A 16,777-nucleotide genomic window follows, 5' to 3' on the forward strand; every position below is an offset into this window, starting at 1 on the left:
TACAGCATGTGACAGCAGGTCAGGTGAATCTGCTGTGGATGTGGGAGTGGCTAAGAGGAGTGGAGGGGACACATGGACTGCACATTGCCATCCTTGCCACGCTTTATTGACCCCACAGAGTAGGCATGCCAAGTCTGTGCCAAAGACCCAGACCTTGTTGTCTTACCATTGTTAGCCATAACTCTGCAAGAGGGAACTCAGATGAGATAGCTGCATGGGGCATGCATTCTAACTCCTGGCCTCACAGACCCTGGGGCCCTGAAAAAGCGGGGAGGACCAGCAGGCAGGAGTTTGTTCCCTCTTCCTGCCCACCACCTCCATGTGCCATTCTACAGATGTCCAACCTGCCTCCTGATTCTGCCAGAGATCTCTGGCTGAGCCAGGCTCAGAGCTGACCTAAGGCAAAGTCCAGGAGGATGAGGACAGCCAGAGAGGGGTGAGAGCATCACAGAGTCTGTTGCTGGGAGGCCTAGGGAGTAGAGGCCATCTTTACATCTGAAGAACACAGCAGGTATTCAGCCACAGGGGCCTCCTGGGCCCCGAGCTCAGATACGCTTCTGCCTGGAGCCTTGGCTCTCGCCCATCAGCAGCTGGAATGTTCTTCCTGCCCCCATCTGCTCAAGCTCACCTTTCCAGTGGAGAATGGTCCTGACTGCCAACTGTGTATACAGCCACCTGTTTCCTGCTGGGCTCCAAATCCCTTACTGTTTTTCTCTGTTCCATGACACTGCTTCAAACATATGGTATAATTATCTGTTACTTTTTTTTCTCACCCCATGATGGACTATAAGCTCCTCAAAGGCACTTGTGTATCGAATATTCACATCCCAAGTCGCTAGAGTACAGTATCTGGCATATAATAGACTCCCAATAACTTTCCTGAATGAGGTGGATCTTTACGAAGTCTCAAAATTGAGCCCACCTTAGATAATAAATATGGTTTTGTGTACAAGGGACTAGGCATGTACCTAACCATACCCATAGGGTTCATCTGCCTTCTATCAAGGTAATACTCCAGCCTATTTGGGGTACAACTTTTGGTTAGTACCAAGGTGTCTGATTTGGTCTTTCCTGCATGGCCTTTGGCATAATAACTTTTAATTTATCCGGTGTTCAAAACAAAGGCTGCCGCACATTGTTGTACCGATTGTACAGTGCACAGGTGAGCTCACTAAGGTGACGCAAAGAGGTGGAAATAGGGCCAACCCTCCCCAACCTGTGCTTCTGTGACCTGAAGCTGTGCCAGTGCGTGAATGAATGACTGTCTTCCACAAAGGTGCCACTGCTCCCCAGACCCTGTGCCCACTGGACAAATCTCAATAGAGATGCATGTTTCCAGAGTGCATGTCATGCTTCAGTAAAAGTTAAATTTGGGGGAAAAAAAAAAAAAACAAAACTTGGATCTAGAACTGCTTCCAGGAGAGGATGAGTTGATGTTGAATGGACCATAAAAAAATGGGGGTATGGGGTGACCTCTAGATTTCTTCCCTCATAGTAGGGCCATCCTCCCTTGCTGAGGCCAGTTCCTTGGGGTGGGGGGATTGTCCCAGTAGGAAACCTGGCATCAGAAGGTGCTCAGCACAGTGTGTGGCGATAGAACAATGCTTACTGCTAAGTTAAGCAAATACTTTCCTTTCCTAGATCACTTACGTTATCTTTCCCAAGATCTCTGCCTGGGCCAAGACTTGTACCTCGCTCTCCTGATGAGATGCTCTAGTGATGATCATAATAACATTTTGTCCACTTAGTCTGGGCTGTCTGGGTGCAGTGTGTTGAGCAGGCAGGGTCCACCAGGACAGAGATGGCAAAGTCCTGATGGGTAATTTGTGGATGCTTTAATGAAGGGACTATTTTCCAAAGCTCAGCAGAGTATAAGGAAACCGTAAACAATTAGTGCAGTACCCAGGATTCACTTCCTTAGGCCAGGAAGAAAGGGGCAGTTCAGAACCTGGAAGCCAGAGATAGTGTGGAGAGGGCCTCCTGGCAGAGGCTGAGGCCCTTGTTTAGAAAACATCCAGACCACAGAGTTGCCACGGGGGAAAGGGAATGAATCCTCTCTCCCTCTTTCCTCCAACCTCCTGACTTCCTGCCAGAGCTCCGCATTGACCAAGCCTACCTGGAAGCCACACAGGTTTGTTTCCATGGATACAGGGCAGAGTGGATAAAGGTGGAGAGGGATTTGGAGGGGAGAATAGAAGATTCCCCCTACAATGAGTCAGGCTGCTAGAGTCTGTGTCATTGCATCCAAGCTCACCTGGCTTATTAAAAACTGATGAGCTTGTATTAGCCAGTAGAAGGGACAGGACTGGATCTGGCCATGGGGGAGATTTCACCCAGGACTTAAGTATTCTTAGACCTTGCAAGATGCCTGAATGCTGGCTTCCTCCCCTCCAGCCAGCCTGCCTCGGGTGCAGACAGCTCTTCCATCCAGTTCTTGTTAGGAAAGAATAGGGAAAGTACCAAGTGGTCACTTTGTGACGGGAGTCTGTCCCCAGAGCCACCTCTGGCCCAGAGGACATAGTGCCATAGTTAGCTCAGCCTGCGTTGAGGGTCCACCCTCAGCCCTGCCTGGGGGTGAGGTCTATTACCAGTGTACAGGTTCTGCCCATTGCTGAGTGTCTATTCCAATGATGCATTCCAGAACTTGGTCAGCCACAGGATGGGTTGGGAGACCCAGGGTGCCCACTTTGAGATGGACCTGAGCTACAACTCCAGGGATCACCTCACTCCATAATCACCTCCTCTGACTGCTAGACCACAGCAACGTCCAGGTCTCCTGGAATCGGTGTCAGTTCCGAGCCAGGGTCTGGCAATCCCCCAAAAGTCTGATCTTTCTCCTTTCTCCCAGTGCACTGTGTCCCTAGTAAATGGCCGTAGCTGCCTTCAAGAAAGGCTATGAGAAAAATTCACAAGATAAACGTGTGGCAGTGTACCAGGGTCCTTCCTCAAGGGCACTGGGTCTCCCTTTCATTCAAGGGGTTCTGGGTATGTACCCTGGCTCAAGTCTGGGCTATTGCAAGCAGCAGCAAAAAGGTGCAGGTGCCAGGCAAATAAACAAGCTAGAAGCCCCTTTCCATGGTAGATGCACAGCCAACAGGAACACGTTCCGACACACATACGGCTGAACTAAAAACAATAACCACAGAGGCGGCATCTCAGAGTGCCTGGCACGTAGCTGCATTTATTACAAGCATCACATACATTATCTCAGTAGGTGCTTTGACTCACGGGGAAGATGTTAATAATAATTCCTCAAAAGCGCCCTGTTTACACGAGAAGCCTGAGGTTCAGCGAGGGTAAGCAGCAGGACCACCTGGCATCTGTATGACTCGGAGGCACTGAGCCTGGAAACAGACCCAGTCCCTGCCCCAGGGAGCACTGACCCTCCCCAGTCCCCGCCCGGCCCTGCAGGAGGGCCAGGTGAGAGAGTTGCAGACGGGGGGAAAACCCCACGGCACGCAGGCTCTGAGTCTGTTTATGAACGCGATTCTTGGTTGGTGAGGCTGACTCATCTGAGTTGCGAGGCAGTGGACTTGAACTTCTCAGACGATTTCCCCAACTGAGTAGTGACAGACCTTCTAGCTCCGTGGCCCGGCCTTTAAGAGGTTGTCTGGGCTATGCCAGTGAGCCAGGCACCTTGAGCTCCATCCAAACCGTTCTCTCTTTGGATGAATGAGTCGGCTCTCAGGTGGACTTGGCAGGATTAGAATCACAGCTGAGGCTTGATTGGTTCCTCACCGCCACCAGCTCTAGACACGTTTTGAACAGCGAGATCTGGATTTTTATCCGAAGCTGGTGCCATTCTAATTCAACCTCTGCCACTGCTGGTTAAGAAATGCTGAGGATCCAGGGAAGGGTGAGGCTGCCTCACTCACAGAAGGAGAGAGCTGTCCCCGTCCTCTGATGGGGCCACCTGCACGGTCCTGTTTTAAGGAGGAAACACAAAGAATTGAAAGTGAAAATCACATTTAAAATGGAAAAGGCTCTGGATGAAATATTTCTTAAAAGTCCCTGGATGAGGGTGAAACTGGAGTGGGCAATACTTAACCCAGATAATTAAGACCCCCTGCTCCTGATGTAAGATTTTATTGCATGTTAGGGTCTCTATAGAGACCCCTCTTACTGGTTGGGAAGATGATGTCAGCCAGTCATTAACTCAGATATTTATTGTGAACCTGCATGTGCCAGGCACTAAATGCCTGAGGAACGGTGTCCTCAGGAACAAACCTGGAGCAGTCAGGATAGGCTGACAACCCCTACGTCATAGTGGCTTGGAGGTTTTTTCTCACCGTTTGCGTCCACCATGGGCCAGCTAGGGAGTCCCCACCTTACCTCCTCTCTTCAGGACCTGGGCTTAGCCACTATCTTGAAACTTGCCTGTCAGTGTGCAACAGAAGGAAAGAAAGTCCTGGTGGAGGGTCTCACACAGTTCAGGTTGCAGCCGGGAAGTGATCTGTGCAGCTTCACCTGTGATTCATTGGCCAGAACTAATCACATGACCGCACCCACCCAGGGGACCAGGAAGTGCAACCCTGATAGGCCTGGAAGGTGCAAAGATGGGAGGCGCTGCTGCACAGCCTTGCTGACCACAGGCATGCAGGATGGGTTGGTGATGAATGCCACCAGTGTTCCAGGGAAAACAGATTGATCAAATTTGCTCAGGAACCCCGTAGGTTGGCAAAGTTCGAATTTTTCTTTAAGACAGTAAATGCTGTGAGATGTCTTGTGGTGTGGGTTGTAAATCTGCACAAAAGGGACTTAGAACACAGCAATGCCTGTTACATTTTTTTGGAGGGTGGTGGGAGACCTTATAGGAGCAGCATGCTATGGAAAGCACTTTAGGAGATGCTCTGAGGATTACCAGAAAAGAACTTAGCACACAATGCCTACCACACGATGATAGGAACTGCTTAGCACAGGTGATCTCCTATGTCTTATTTAATAATATCTACTTGACCATTTGCAGATGAGCCAAGTGACCAAAGGACACAGGGATACTAAATGGTACGGCTCACCCCTCTGGGTTGCTTGTGAGAATCATTATAAAACAAAGAAGTTCTGATACTGCTCATCCTGCAGCATAACACAGAGGTGCTCACATGAGAAGGAGCTCAGTTGAAAATTGGCCCCTGCAAGCTGGAACATCTGCTGTGGCTCTTAATTGACAGGCTTTTCCACTTGCAGAGAGAGTAAAACCTTTGAAACCTCACATTCTTTACATGGTGGCGTATCGCTGCCAATCACGACCTCTTTGTCACCGTGGTTTCAGTTGCCCTAGAGCATAACTGCTTTTTCCTCAAGTGTCATCTTCAGGGACCTCACGACAAGTATGCTGTGTATTCCTGCTGTGGTGTGCTCCTACAGTTCTCATCAGATCGTCCCAAATGTACCCTGCACAGAACTTAGTGAAAATCTAACCACATGATGGAGGAACAAACCAAGATATGCAAAGTATTTTAAGTGGCCATTATTTCCATTAACAGGTACATGGTGATAACAATGATGACAGTGATGAAGATTCCCTGGAATATGCTCCAAAGTCTCCCACTTGCCCCCCCGATTCCTCATTTGGGCAGCGGCACAAGCACCCGTGTGTTTGGATTGAATGACCAGCAGCAAGAGGGGTGGCGGAGAGGAGGGGAAGGCGCTGTTGTGGGGTTAGAATCTCAGGTGTCCTGATCACACAGAGTTCTCATTAGGGAGCAAAAGGAAGTTGTGGATCCTGCACTGGTTAGCCAGGGACTCGAAACTGCCTCATCCATGACTGCCCTGGGTGTCCCTCTGAGCTGAGTGGGCCTTGGTTAAAATAATAGAAAAGACAGGAAAGGAACTCAGCCATATTATCCCTTGAAGATTCTGGAAAGCACAGAGTTCTTAGGAAGCACTAACCTGGTTCACTGAGGACAGAAACTGTCTTCCAAAGAGAAGAGAAATAGAAATTGCCTTAGGTCATAAACCAAGAGCCAGCCCTGCTGTGGATCCCCAGTCCACATTCTTGGAGCCAGTGGACCCCAGGATGCAGTTTAGCAACAGGCCCTGCCTCATGAGTTGGACAGTCCCACAGCCTCTCTGAGCTCATGTGTCAGGGTGCTGGGGACCTTGGATCCATCTGAGCCAGGAAGTTCTCCTTCAGGGCCAGTGCAGCCCGTGAGACTAATGTTTGGGGTAGGAGGAGCAGAGGAAGAGAGGGATGCAAGAGCCTCCCTGGCTCTCCAGAGTGCAGACTCTGACTTCATCCCATCATTCAGGTATTCCGGGAATGCTGAAAGACTATTGTCTGCAGACGTGGCTCTAGGGTAGAGCTGTGAATGAATAAAGCGAGTGAAAGTCCCTGTCCTCTGCCCTGTGGGGCTCATGCTCCCCTGGGGGAGACACAATAGACATGTCAAACGTTTAGTAGTGGCAGATGGTGATCAGTGCTAGAGGAGAAAGCAGGCTGGAGAGGCGCCCTCCAAGAAGGTCATATCTGAGCAGAGACACTGCGACGGGAGGAGGTGGGGTGAAAAGAGCTGCTGGTAGAGGGAACAGCAGGTGGGGGTGCCACGCGGGCACATCTGCATGCCATGGAGAGCACAAGCTGGGCACGCAGATAGGAGCAAAGCTGACCAGTAGGAAAGCCCTGGCTTCTAGCCAGGCATCCACAGAAGGGTTGAGGAGAGAAAGCAATCTGTCCTTATTTACATTTTAAGAGGATTTAAGACCCCAAGTCACAATGCAGAGAACGGAACACAGAACACCCCGGAGTGAGTTTTTCCATATGTAAATTAAGCCTCAATCACTAAGAATTAAAATTCTTACCCAGGGCTCAGGCCCATCTGTTTCCTGGATGAGCCCTGGGTAGGCCCTGGGGGAAGCCAAATAGAGCCGAGCAGGTAAGCAAGGAAAGAGGAGGCATGGCCTCCAAGACAGGCAAAAAGCAGCCTGGCTTTGTGTGGCCAGGTTCAGGAACATGACCTGTGGCCATGGTCTGCTTTTGGCCAGCATCTCCCATTAATCGCTGGGACAGCTGCTGCAGCATCGCCTGAGTGCCCTTTGGAAATGCACCTTCTCAGCCCCATCCTAGATCCAGACTAAGGGCACGACCCAGAAACCTGTCTTCATGAGCCTTCCAGGTGGAGCCCGGGAGCCCCAATACTTACGCAGCTCCTATGGAGCTGGAGGGAGCAGATTTGCCTTCGATATAAAGAACACTGAGCACCTGCTAACTGCCTCGTTTTCCCTTCTTGTGTCCATACACACACTGGTGGAAAAGGGCAGCAGGGTTTGCCTCATTTTTAACTCTGATTCCTTGGCCACGAAAGAAAAACAAAAATTAGCCAATCTGGTCTCGGTTCAGTTGAGGTCAAACTCTTGGTTTGGTTTGGTTTCATTGCCTCCTGGAAATGGTGCTCATCTACTTTCTGGTTCCTGGATCCAATTCAAGCTGCACAAAATAACAGTCAGCACATAAAGTCCAAGAAGGATAGTTTTGTATTTTAAGGCAAATTCCTTACTTGACCCAAGGTTGTTAGAGGAAAGGCCTCCGAGTAGGCCTGTCTACAATGAGGAAGACCCAAGAGCAAACAGTATACAGCCAGGACTGTCCACCTTGCTCTCTGCTTTCAGAATGTGGTTTACAGGTAGGAAGACGAGGCATCAAAGCAGGTCTTGTCCAACCTTTCTCAGTGAAGAAAGACCAAGATACATTTGTAAACGTGCCATAGAGATTTTAATGGAAAAAAATTAGAAAAGTGCATTATTGTACAACACCACATTAAATGATTGTTTTTCTGTAAAGACATTGTAAAATATATACAGGGCTGCGTACCATACTTCTTACAAAAGAAAGATGCAAACCCTTGTGTAAGTTACATATTCTACATGGGCTGGATGTCTACTTGGACTTGTAAACATTGGTGACTAGTTTTTTTTTTTTTAATATTAGATAAGCTGTGACAATAATAAATACCTCTGATATTCATTTGATGGTTGTCTCATTCTGTTGAACTTCAGAACGGCATTCTAAGGCCATTTGTGAAGGTGCCGTCTCCACAGACAGAGAAGGCCAGAGAAGATGAACAAAAAACAAACAGAAGCAGTAGGCTCCTTTTGAATTTGGTTCTCTATGGATGAGTCTGGACTGCTGATTTTTGCCAGATCTGATACAGCTTCCTACCAAAGCCCTGACACCTTGACCACAATAGGGCCTGTTCAAATCCCACTCACCGAGGTAAGAAGGTGGGTCCTGCTAAGGGTCCGGGACCAACCATTTCATCCTCCTGGAATGTGAACAAACAGTCCCAAGGTAACTAAGCCCATTTATGCTAGAGCTTTCCTGATTTCCATCACCCTCCCACAAGGAGTGCTCTGGCAGGCCTCCGGTAGCATCTTCATAAGAATCAAATCCAGGTCCCCTTACTGCACAGTCACAAAAATGCCCAGCAATGCTGGGGGCTGGAGAGGGGGAACACAAAAATCCGAAGACCCACAGATATCCAGTCAATGCACATGCGCACACATACCCCAGATGGATGTATGAGGGTCCATATCCCCATACCCCACCCTCCCCAGGAGGTGCCCCATGAGTATATGCCAATCATTTTGATGGGTGTGAGTTTGGAACTAATTCAAGCTTAATTTCTTCTATGCCTGGAGTCACAAACAAGTTTTCCTTTTGATGTTTTAAGGTATAAGGATACACAGTTGACTGAAGTCAAAAATACTGTACATCTAAGAGGGATTATCAGCAGTTTTTTGGCCTACTGGAAATGGACTAGAAGTTTTTCTCCTTAATTCAGTGGTTTAAATTCTACTCATCTTTGATATCTCTGTCCCGTGTCTCTGTTTAACTGCAAGCCGCCTCATCAGTGTTTTCAGATATACTTGATATCTTCAAATCTCTCAAGTTGGGGGTTAATCTGTTTTCTTGTTTAAATTTTAATCAACAATATCAACAGTTTTGCCTAACCCAGTGCAATATCTATTTAGTGGAGATTTCTGATAAAGCAGAGGGTGGACTGAGATGATCTCATGAGGTCCTTCTCCCCTCCGCCGCCGCCCCCCCACCGCCCCACCACACACACACACACACACACAAAATGGCTGTCAAAATGCTATTTGTGGGCTGAACAAACAAATATATAATTAGCCTTTCTCGGGAGTGTGTTCCTCTGAGGAGCTATCAAATTATAGAGAAATCTTGTTAATTGTGGGTTCTGCTTCACTGGGTTCCCACTAATTGTGTTTTTCCTTTCATATTATTTTTCCACCCAACTTCTAAAATTCCACGCGAGAAAGTAAAACAGTTGCCGAGACTTGTTCTGGTTCCCATTCCTGCTCCGTGCTCCTTGGCCCTGCTTCTAGACTCTGTGCATCAGGGAGGCTGTGGTCCATCGGCATCTTAGTCCCATGAAGCCAAGGACTTGATCGTCTAGCTTACCATCGTGGCCCCCAGTAAGGCCAGCAGGCAGCACATGCTCAACGTGCTCAGTCAATAGTGGCTGGAGAAATGGCTGAATCGGCAGCCTGAGTTGCACAAAGGGGCCCCCGGGAGCTGCCAGGCCCACTGTTGCAGCCCCTCATGCCTCATAGCTGTGTCATCTGAGAGAAGTGGAATCTGGTTCCCTGGAGCATGCTCCCACCCACACCACTGTCCAGGCATCTGGTTCACTGGGCACTGAGTGCTGGAGTCATCAAGGAGACCCCATCTGATGGGAAAATCCATCAGAAGGATTAAAAGGGCTCTGTGGGGACAGAGTCTCCAGTGAGAGGAGACGGAGTCTATAGAACTAATCTACCTGAAACAGGTGATGTCCTTGGGAGACAGGATCTGGCCCCTGTGTAGGAACCCAGCCCAGTGCCAGAAAGACTGGGCCCTGTCTCTCCAAATTCCCCCACTGAAATGTCAGTCCACGACGTGACCACACACTGTCACTTCATCCTTACCAGTATCTACCTGGAAGACACCCGACTCTCATCTCACCTGGCCATTTCATCTTTTGTAGGAGGGGATAAGTGACTTGCCAAGACCAAGTGGTCCTATTACAAATGAGGAGGGAAAGGAACCAGGGTTGGGTGCTTAGGAAGGCCCCTGATGTCTACACCACCCAGTGCCTGGTGGCTAGAAGAGGCAAGGCTGAGAGCTCAGGCTTTAAGAGGCAAAGACTCATGGCTCAAGCTTACAAGACCTCCCTCCTCGAAATCAAGCACTGCTCTCTGGATGCATAGAGGTCTCCAAGGAACTGACTCCCCCTTCTGTCTTCCCAACTGGACCCTTCAGGTGCCAGGACCAACTGTCACCACCCTGAGGGAGGTGCTGGTGATGAGGACAAGCCCTTCCTCCCCACCGACTCCAGATTCCCTGCCAACCTGTGAGTCCCACACAAAGCTTCAGACAAAACCCAGGCCCACCCTGGGGGCAGATTCCCACCCAGTGTTTTGGATGGTTTATCACAGAAGCATCTGCAGAACAGGGGTTTCCACCCCCAATCCTTCCAGAACAGTCCTGTTCTCCAGATCCTTCCTTCGCAGACGGGGAAACGAAGGCTCTAGTGGGGCATTTGCCAGATGTGTTTGAGCATCACTGTGCTTCTCTAGCTCTTTCTCAGATCTACCTCCTGGGACAGGCGGCCAGCCTGGGTCACACCACAGTGTGGGAGGGTTCAGCAGAGGCTCTTGCACCCCTGCCGCAGAGCCCTGTCCTGTGCAGGGGCTACTGCAGGCTTTGCAGGGTGGCGGGGCGGGGTGGTGGGGGGGTACCTGCACCCTCCGGCCACGTTCTACTACACAACGTACTGCACGCCGTACCCAGCTCAGGTCCACCAGCCCACCCTTCAGGCCAGAGACCCCACTACTGCTGGTCTCAGATCTGCCCTCTGGGAGCCACTGTTGTAGAGAAAAGATGCACAAAGCTCTGTGTGATTAGTAACAATCAAAGGCTTCGTCTGAACGAGGCTCTTGGCTTATGGTTTTGTCTGTGGTGCTGAGCCCAGAGCTGGGCTTTTGAACTGGGTGAAGGAACTGGCAGACCTGGCGCTTATTCCTCTCTGATGCCTGCCCATGTGAAATGCCCACTTCCCCGCCCCCCCCCCCCCCCCCCCCCCGCCCCCGCCCCCGCCCCCGAGTATGTATTTGATTGACCTGGAGATGACACCCCCTCCCTCTTCCTCCTGAGGCATGCCCCTATCTATGTCCCTTCCTCATGGCAATCTGAGGGACCCGTCCCATGCCGCCCTGCCCTACGAGCTTCAGGATAGGCACCTGGAAATATGCAGTCAGGACACCTGACTTGGAGTTCCAGCTTTGCCTCTTTTCTGAGCCCTGTTACCCCATATGCCAAATGGGAGTGCTCTGCCCCACCCACCCCCCACCCAGCATGAAGAGTGAGTGTGCCAGTGGGAAGAAACATCTTCACTTGCACGGTGCTACACTATATGCAAGTCTAAGAGGTTTGGGCCCCAGCTGAGCTGAGCTGACCCGAGGCAAGGCCCTTTGCTGGGCCAAGTGGCCCTCAGAAGGGGGTAGGGGGACATATTCTCCCAGGAAGCAAAGAGAACCCTGGAGCGAGGAACCCAGAGGAGGACACGGCAGGGTGGAACAGCTGCTTCGAGCCAAGCCCAAAGGTAAATGCTGGGCAGGGGCAGGCCCCTCTCTCACCAGGAAGGGTGAGCTCCAGGGGCCAGGCCTGTGGGCTGCTCTGCAGATACTGATGACTCACAGCTCAACTGGCTAAGGCTTTCTTCCTTTAGAGCAGGGCACCTCATGTGGTGAGGATGGGAGGAGAGCCTACCAAGAAATTAAGCAAAGATTGCACAGGGCTGTTGGTTAATTAAGGATCCATATGTCATTAAAAATAAAGCATCTGAGAGTCACCTGCAACAGAAGGAGGTGGGGGCGGGGGGGATATTTTCCAATGCAGCCGAAGTCAGCCCAGCCAGTCCTCCCCAGACTGGCGTCCTGTCCATGGTGGACACTGGGGTGGGGTGGAATGGGCCTTGGGAGCTTGGCCAGACCCTTCAGTCTGTAAGTTAGAAACCTCAGGCCCAGAGCAGCAGGATGTCTTGCCCTAGGTCACACAGCAAATCACAAAGACAAAGTCTGAGTGTTGATTCCACCCATGTTCCCTAGACTTGACTTCTTTCCTATACACCATCCCACCCTCAGCCCAGCCTCTGCCCTCCCTTAGCCTCCACCACCCAGAGGCCTCATTTCAAAATCAAGCTCATATTTCTAAGTCCTGATGGGGACAGCTTTGCAAACACAGCTTCTCACCAGGAGCTGCTACCTCTGGGTCACCAGCACTCACCATGACAGTAGGCACTCCTGGATCATCTGACACCCTCAGAGGACCCTGTGCTGGGTGACAGACCCATAGGTCTCATCTCCTGGGGGTGAGGGGAGCAAGTGCCCACAAGGCCTTAGCCACCTTCAGTCCCAGAGGGCACAGATGCAGGGAGTCAAGATCACTGTTGTTCATGAAATCAATCAGGAAACAAGTTCCTCATGCCAAGTAAGCTTAAGAACTTATTTTATATAGCATTTTCCTTTTGTTAGTTTCATGCTAGTCTTTGGTAAAACTGGCAGAAGATTTCATCAAGACACAAGACCCCAGGATGCTTAAGTGAAAGACCAAGATCTTATCCAGAAAGATCCCCATACGCAAATTTGAGCTAATGTCCTCTGCCTGTCAAAACCCCACCCAAACAAGGGGATGCCACAGAATTGAAGTTTGGCGAGACTCCAGGATCTATTTTTAGAATTTTATTACTGGGGGAGGACCCAGGAGGGACACCTAGATGGATACTGCCTCCCTGAAAGCCTGAGACTTGGGCTATGGTGGTTAGAGTGCAGGACCTTAACGTAAACGAACTTTGTGGGCACTAGGGAGCCAGAGAAGGTTCTTGAGCAGAAGAATGGCTTGAATGACTTAGGATGTGGCCAGCTTGTGGAGGGCCTTGAGATTTATGCTGTGTCATGTCTCCCAAGAGTGGCAGGATTCCACTGATGGTGGGATGGAATCTGTGCCCCCTGTGCTGTCACACCCCTGGGCCTTGGCCCATGCTTTTGCCTGTGCTGTGTCTCTCCCTAAAATAGCACCCATTTGCTCCTCTAAGGCTCGCCTCAATGATTTCCAAAACCCATTTCCTCCATGAAGCCCTGCCTGAGTTCCTCAACCAGACTTGATCACTTTTTTTTTTTTCCATAGTTTGATTTCAAGTCCAATGCCCCCAGAGTAACTTCCTCTGAGAGACATGGGCCTTGCTTTTATGAGAAATGCAAACATGTATAAGAGCACTGGCGGGGTGCTTGGCACAGAGCAGGTGCCATTAAATGTCATCGCATCATATCTAGTCTTCACAGGCACTCTTTGCAGTAGGCGTTATGTATAATCTCCAATTTAAAGGTGGGGAAACTGAAGCTCAGAGAGGCAAAACCACCACCCACCTGTGAATGGCAGAGGCTGGTCCTAGGCGTGCGAGATGCCAGGGCCTGAGCAGCATCCACACCCCCACGCTGCTCTCTGGAGGCGAGAAGAGCGTGTGCTTGCCTCTCTCAAGGCCCCAGAGCTAGGGGTGGGCAGGAGCCAGGCCACAGAGGCTGGGGGGTCCTGAGTCATTCATGGTGCATGTCCCCATCCCCTCGCAGCCTCCACCAGAAGTGTTGCCACAAGAAAACAGTGTGGACCCAGTTTCCTGATGACATTCCCATCACGGGGCCCAACTTCTTCAGAGTGACATCGCAAGTATGCTCCCGTAGTTGGTGCCATCCCTGTCACCCGCCTTATGAGAAATACCTGGCGTGGCAGCTTCCAGCCCTGTTGTATGGGGCACACTCCACCCTGCCAGGCAGGTGCCGTTGAATCACCAATGCTATGATGACCAGTTTTCTTCTCATAGATCTGGATTGGTTTCCAGGGATGGTGCAGAGGCGTGCATTGAGTTACCCTGTTTCCACTTCAGCAAGTTAAGACATGCCTCAATCACGGTGATGAGTGGCCATTTGGGCAAGATGCCAGACATCTCAGTGCCTTTATTCTTGCGACGGTCCTTCCTTCTGGGGCACTGCCCAGTGCTTGCTGCTCCTGTGGCCGGGGCCACAGAAGGTTTGCTCCCCGGTGCGGTCGCTCACGACCAAAACAAGGACTAGGGGAGCCCAGAAGAGGACATCGCCAAGTCCAACAGGGAGCAAAAGGGTCAGGAGACACCAAAAGGAAGTGCGAGATGCTCTGTCTCCACCTCAAAGCTGGAGAGCAACGGGGAGACCTTCCAGGTAGTGGGAGCGGCACGGGCAAAGGCGCAGAGGTAGGAGTCTGCGTGGACAAATCTTGATCAAAACGAAAGGTTACTTAGCCACAGCAGGGACACTGCATCACGATAGCAGCACTGAGAAGGCTATAGAACTTGCCAGAGCAAAGATCTCAAGGACAGAGGTCACAAATTATAGCCCTTAATGGCCAAGAGGCTGCCATAGCAAGTTACATTTTTATGATGATGAATGAGTGGAAGGGCTTGGCAGTCTCTACTCCTCATTGAGGAGCTTTGGGGGGGCCAGGTGCCGAAAGAGCCCGACTGGCTTGCAGGGACCCTCACATCGAGCATTTCTCTGGGCTTCCTGTCTATGTGTAGCTGGACCATCCCCACAGTTGTGTAGGGGAATGAATAGAGGCATTCGCCCAGCACAGCAGAGGTCCACGTGAGAAGGCAGAAATCCCGAAGCCATGTTCGGCTTTGGCAGTGAGACCCAGCATCCACGGACGCCTCTCTTGAATGTGCAGTTAGTTCCCCTAACAGAGGAAAACAACATTTAATATGACTTATTTATCCACAATGAAAGCAGTTACCACAGAGGTCCCCAGAGAGCCAAACATCAAATGCATAAATCACGGCTGCTCGACATCAACTCTGTTGGGTTTTTTTGCCAAAAGTGTCTTAACCTGAGGAAACAAGCAGAGGAGATCACGGGGCATTATTCTGTAAGACCCTACCCTGGGACTTCTCAAAAAGGCCAACATCGTGAAGACAGAAATGGTGATGGGAACGTCCTATTTGGGGGAAGTCTGGAACAACAAGACGAGCAATTGTGGGAAGTGATCTTGGGTTGTATTTTAGACTCAATAAGCTCTTCAGGACATTTTTGGGACAATTGGGGATTTACATACAGTCTGTATCAGACAATAATATTGTATGAATGTTTCTTAGGCGTGACAATGGCACCATTAAGTAGGAGAGTGCTCTTGTTCATGGCGGACAATTCTTCTTTGGCTGAACCACTGAAAAGTTGCAGACATGACGACACATTGTCCAAACATCTGAGTGAGAGTTGGGGAGCAGAGTGGCAAAGTATTGAGGCTGGGGGGGTCTGGGCGAGAGGTCTAGGGAAGCTCATTGGACTATTCTTTGTAATTCTGGGATCTTCAACATAGAAGGTCAGTGTGGGGGACCGTGGTCATAGATTTGCTGTTTTCCTGAATCAGCAGCCTGTATCAGGTGTGGTCAAGAAAGAACCACATAGAATGGATTTATGCTCAGCGCTTTGGGGAGCCCAGAATGCACCTGGCCTTGGTTTGTGACAAACAAGGTTCTCTCTGCTATTGCCGGTCCCTCTTCATCTTCCCAGCTCCCCATCCCCTGCCAAACAAAGTGATTTTTGGCTTTCTTCTGGGTGGCTCAAGCTTCAAGTGTGCCCAGGGATCAGAACATCCAGGCCAAATGCTTTTGTGGGTCAAATTGGTTTTGTGCTAAGTGCCCATAAATCTCACCCAAGCTGTCTCGTTGTGTTGATGGGGAAGCCCCAGAGGGCCAGGGAGTGAAATGACTTCCAGGAGCTCAGTGGAGCACAGCACAATAATACGTCCCCTGCCTGCCATCCTGTCCTCATCTAGCGTGTTGCCAGGGTCCCGTGCTGGCCACGACTCTGGAGGAAACCCACTTTAGACCCACAGGCAGCTGGCCTGCATGGGACAGACCCCAAGTCACTCCACTTCCAGAACAAAGCCACAGTTTGCCAGAGTGCTTCACTGATGACGGGGCCAGTGCACTGATAGGACAGGGGCATGCGCCTCTGCAGAGGGCTTCAAAGGGTATCTTGGGGCCTGTCATTTGAAAAAGAATATTACAAAAAGAAATGGAGCCATAAGCCTCAGTGATGGTGGTTTTTTGGTCATTTTCTCCTTGCTCACCTCCCTCTCCCGGCCAATGTGCACAGACAAGGGAGGCCTCTGAGAAACCCTGTTCTTCCCTCCAGCTTCCAGCTGCAAGTGATTGTCAATGAGAATCAGGACCCATCGGCTTCCAGATATGGATGAGGCAGAGAAAAACAACCGGCCTAGGCTTATCTGCAAGCTTCTCATACTGTCCCAATGTTCTCTTAAGGCCCTGTGCACAGATAAGGAACAGGTGAGCTGAGATTCATCCATCTCCCTCCCTTTGATGGGTGGGGTTTTAATGAGCACCTCCCAAGGAGGCTTTTGTGGGCAGTGGTCTAAGTCCGTTTGCCAACTCTCCTGAAAGGATGATGGACCCCAGTGGGAATCCTGGGCTGCAAATTGGCTGCTGTGACCATGCCTGAATGCAGGCATTCCCCTCCCAATCAGCCATGCACAGTGGGAGCGTGCAGATGCTTCCAAGGGGGTTCACATGTAGAGCCAGGCAGCTCACTGTGCTTAAGGGGCTGTTGCCAGGATTTCAAGACGAAGCAGTGCAGGCGGAAAGAACAGATCTGATACTAGCTGTAGGGATAACCAAGAATCTCAAAAGCCAGAGGGGTTGGTTCAGTCCTACATAAAAGAGTCTAACAGGCT

At 50.5% G+C, this 16,777-nt stretch overlaps 1 protein-coding gene across 2 annotated transcripts in view; it reads right to left on the minus strand.

The window, feature by feature from the left end:
- Nucleotides 1–3,155: 3,155 nt before the first annotated feature.
- KCNK9 (potassium two pore domain channel subfamily K member 9) overlaps nucleotides 3,156–16,777 on the minus strand; it is a 103,790-nt gene continuing 90,168 nt past the window's right edge. Inside the window, exons 3-4 of one of the 2 annotated variants that reach the window (XR_004371009.2) lie at nucleotides 13,423–14,761; nucleotides 3,156–3,923 (exon numbers count right to left, since the gene is read on the minus strand). The gene's annotated coding sequence lies outside the window, so the exon portion shown is untranslated. The remainder of the gene's footprint in view (nucleotides 3,924–13,422; nucleotides 14,762–16,777) is intronic. The other variant, XM_032760495.2, reaches the window with a different exon arrangement.

Source organism: Hylobates moloch, unplaced genomic scaffold (genome assembly GCF_009828535.3).
Source record: "Hylobates moloch isolate HMO894 unplaced genomic scaffold, HMol_V3 SCAFFOLD_9, whole genome shotgun sequence".
In the NCBI taxonomy this organism is placed as follows: Eukaryota; Metazoa; Chordata; class Mammalia; order Primates; family Hylobatidae; genus Hylobates; species Hylobates moloch.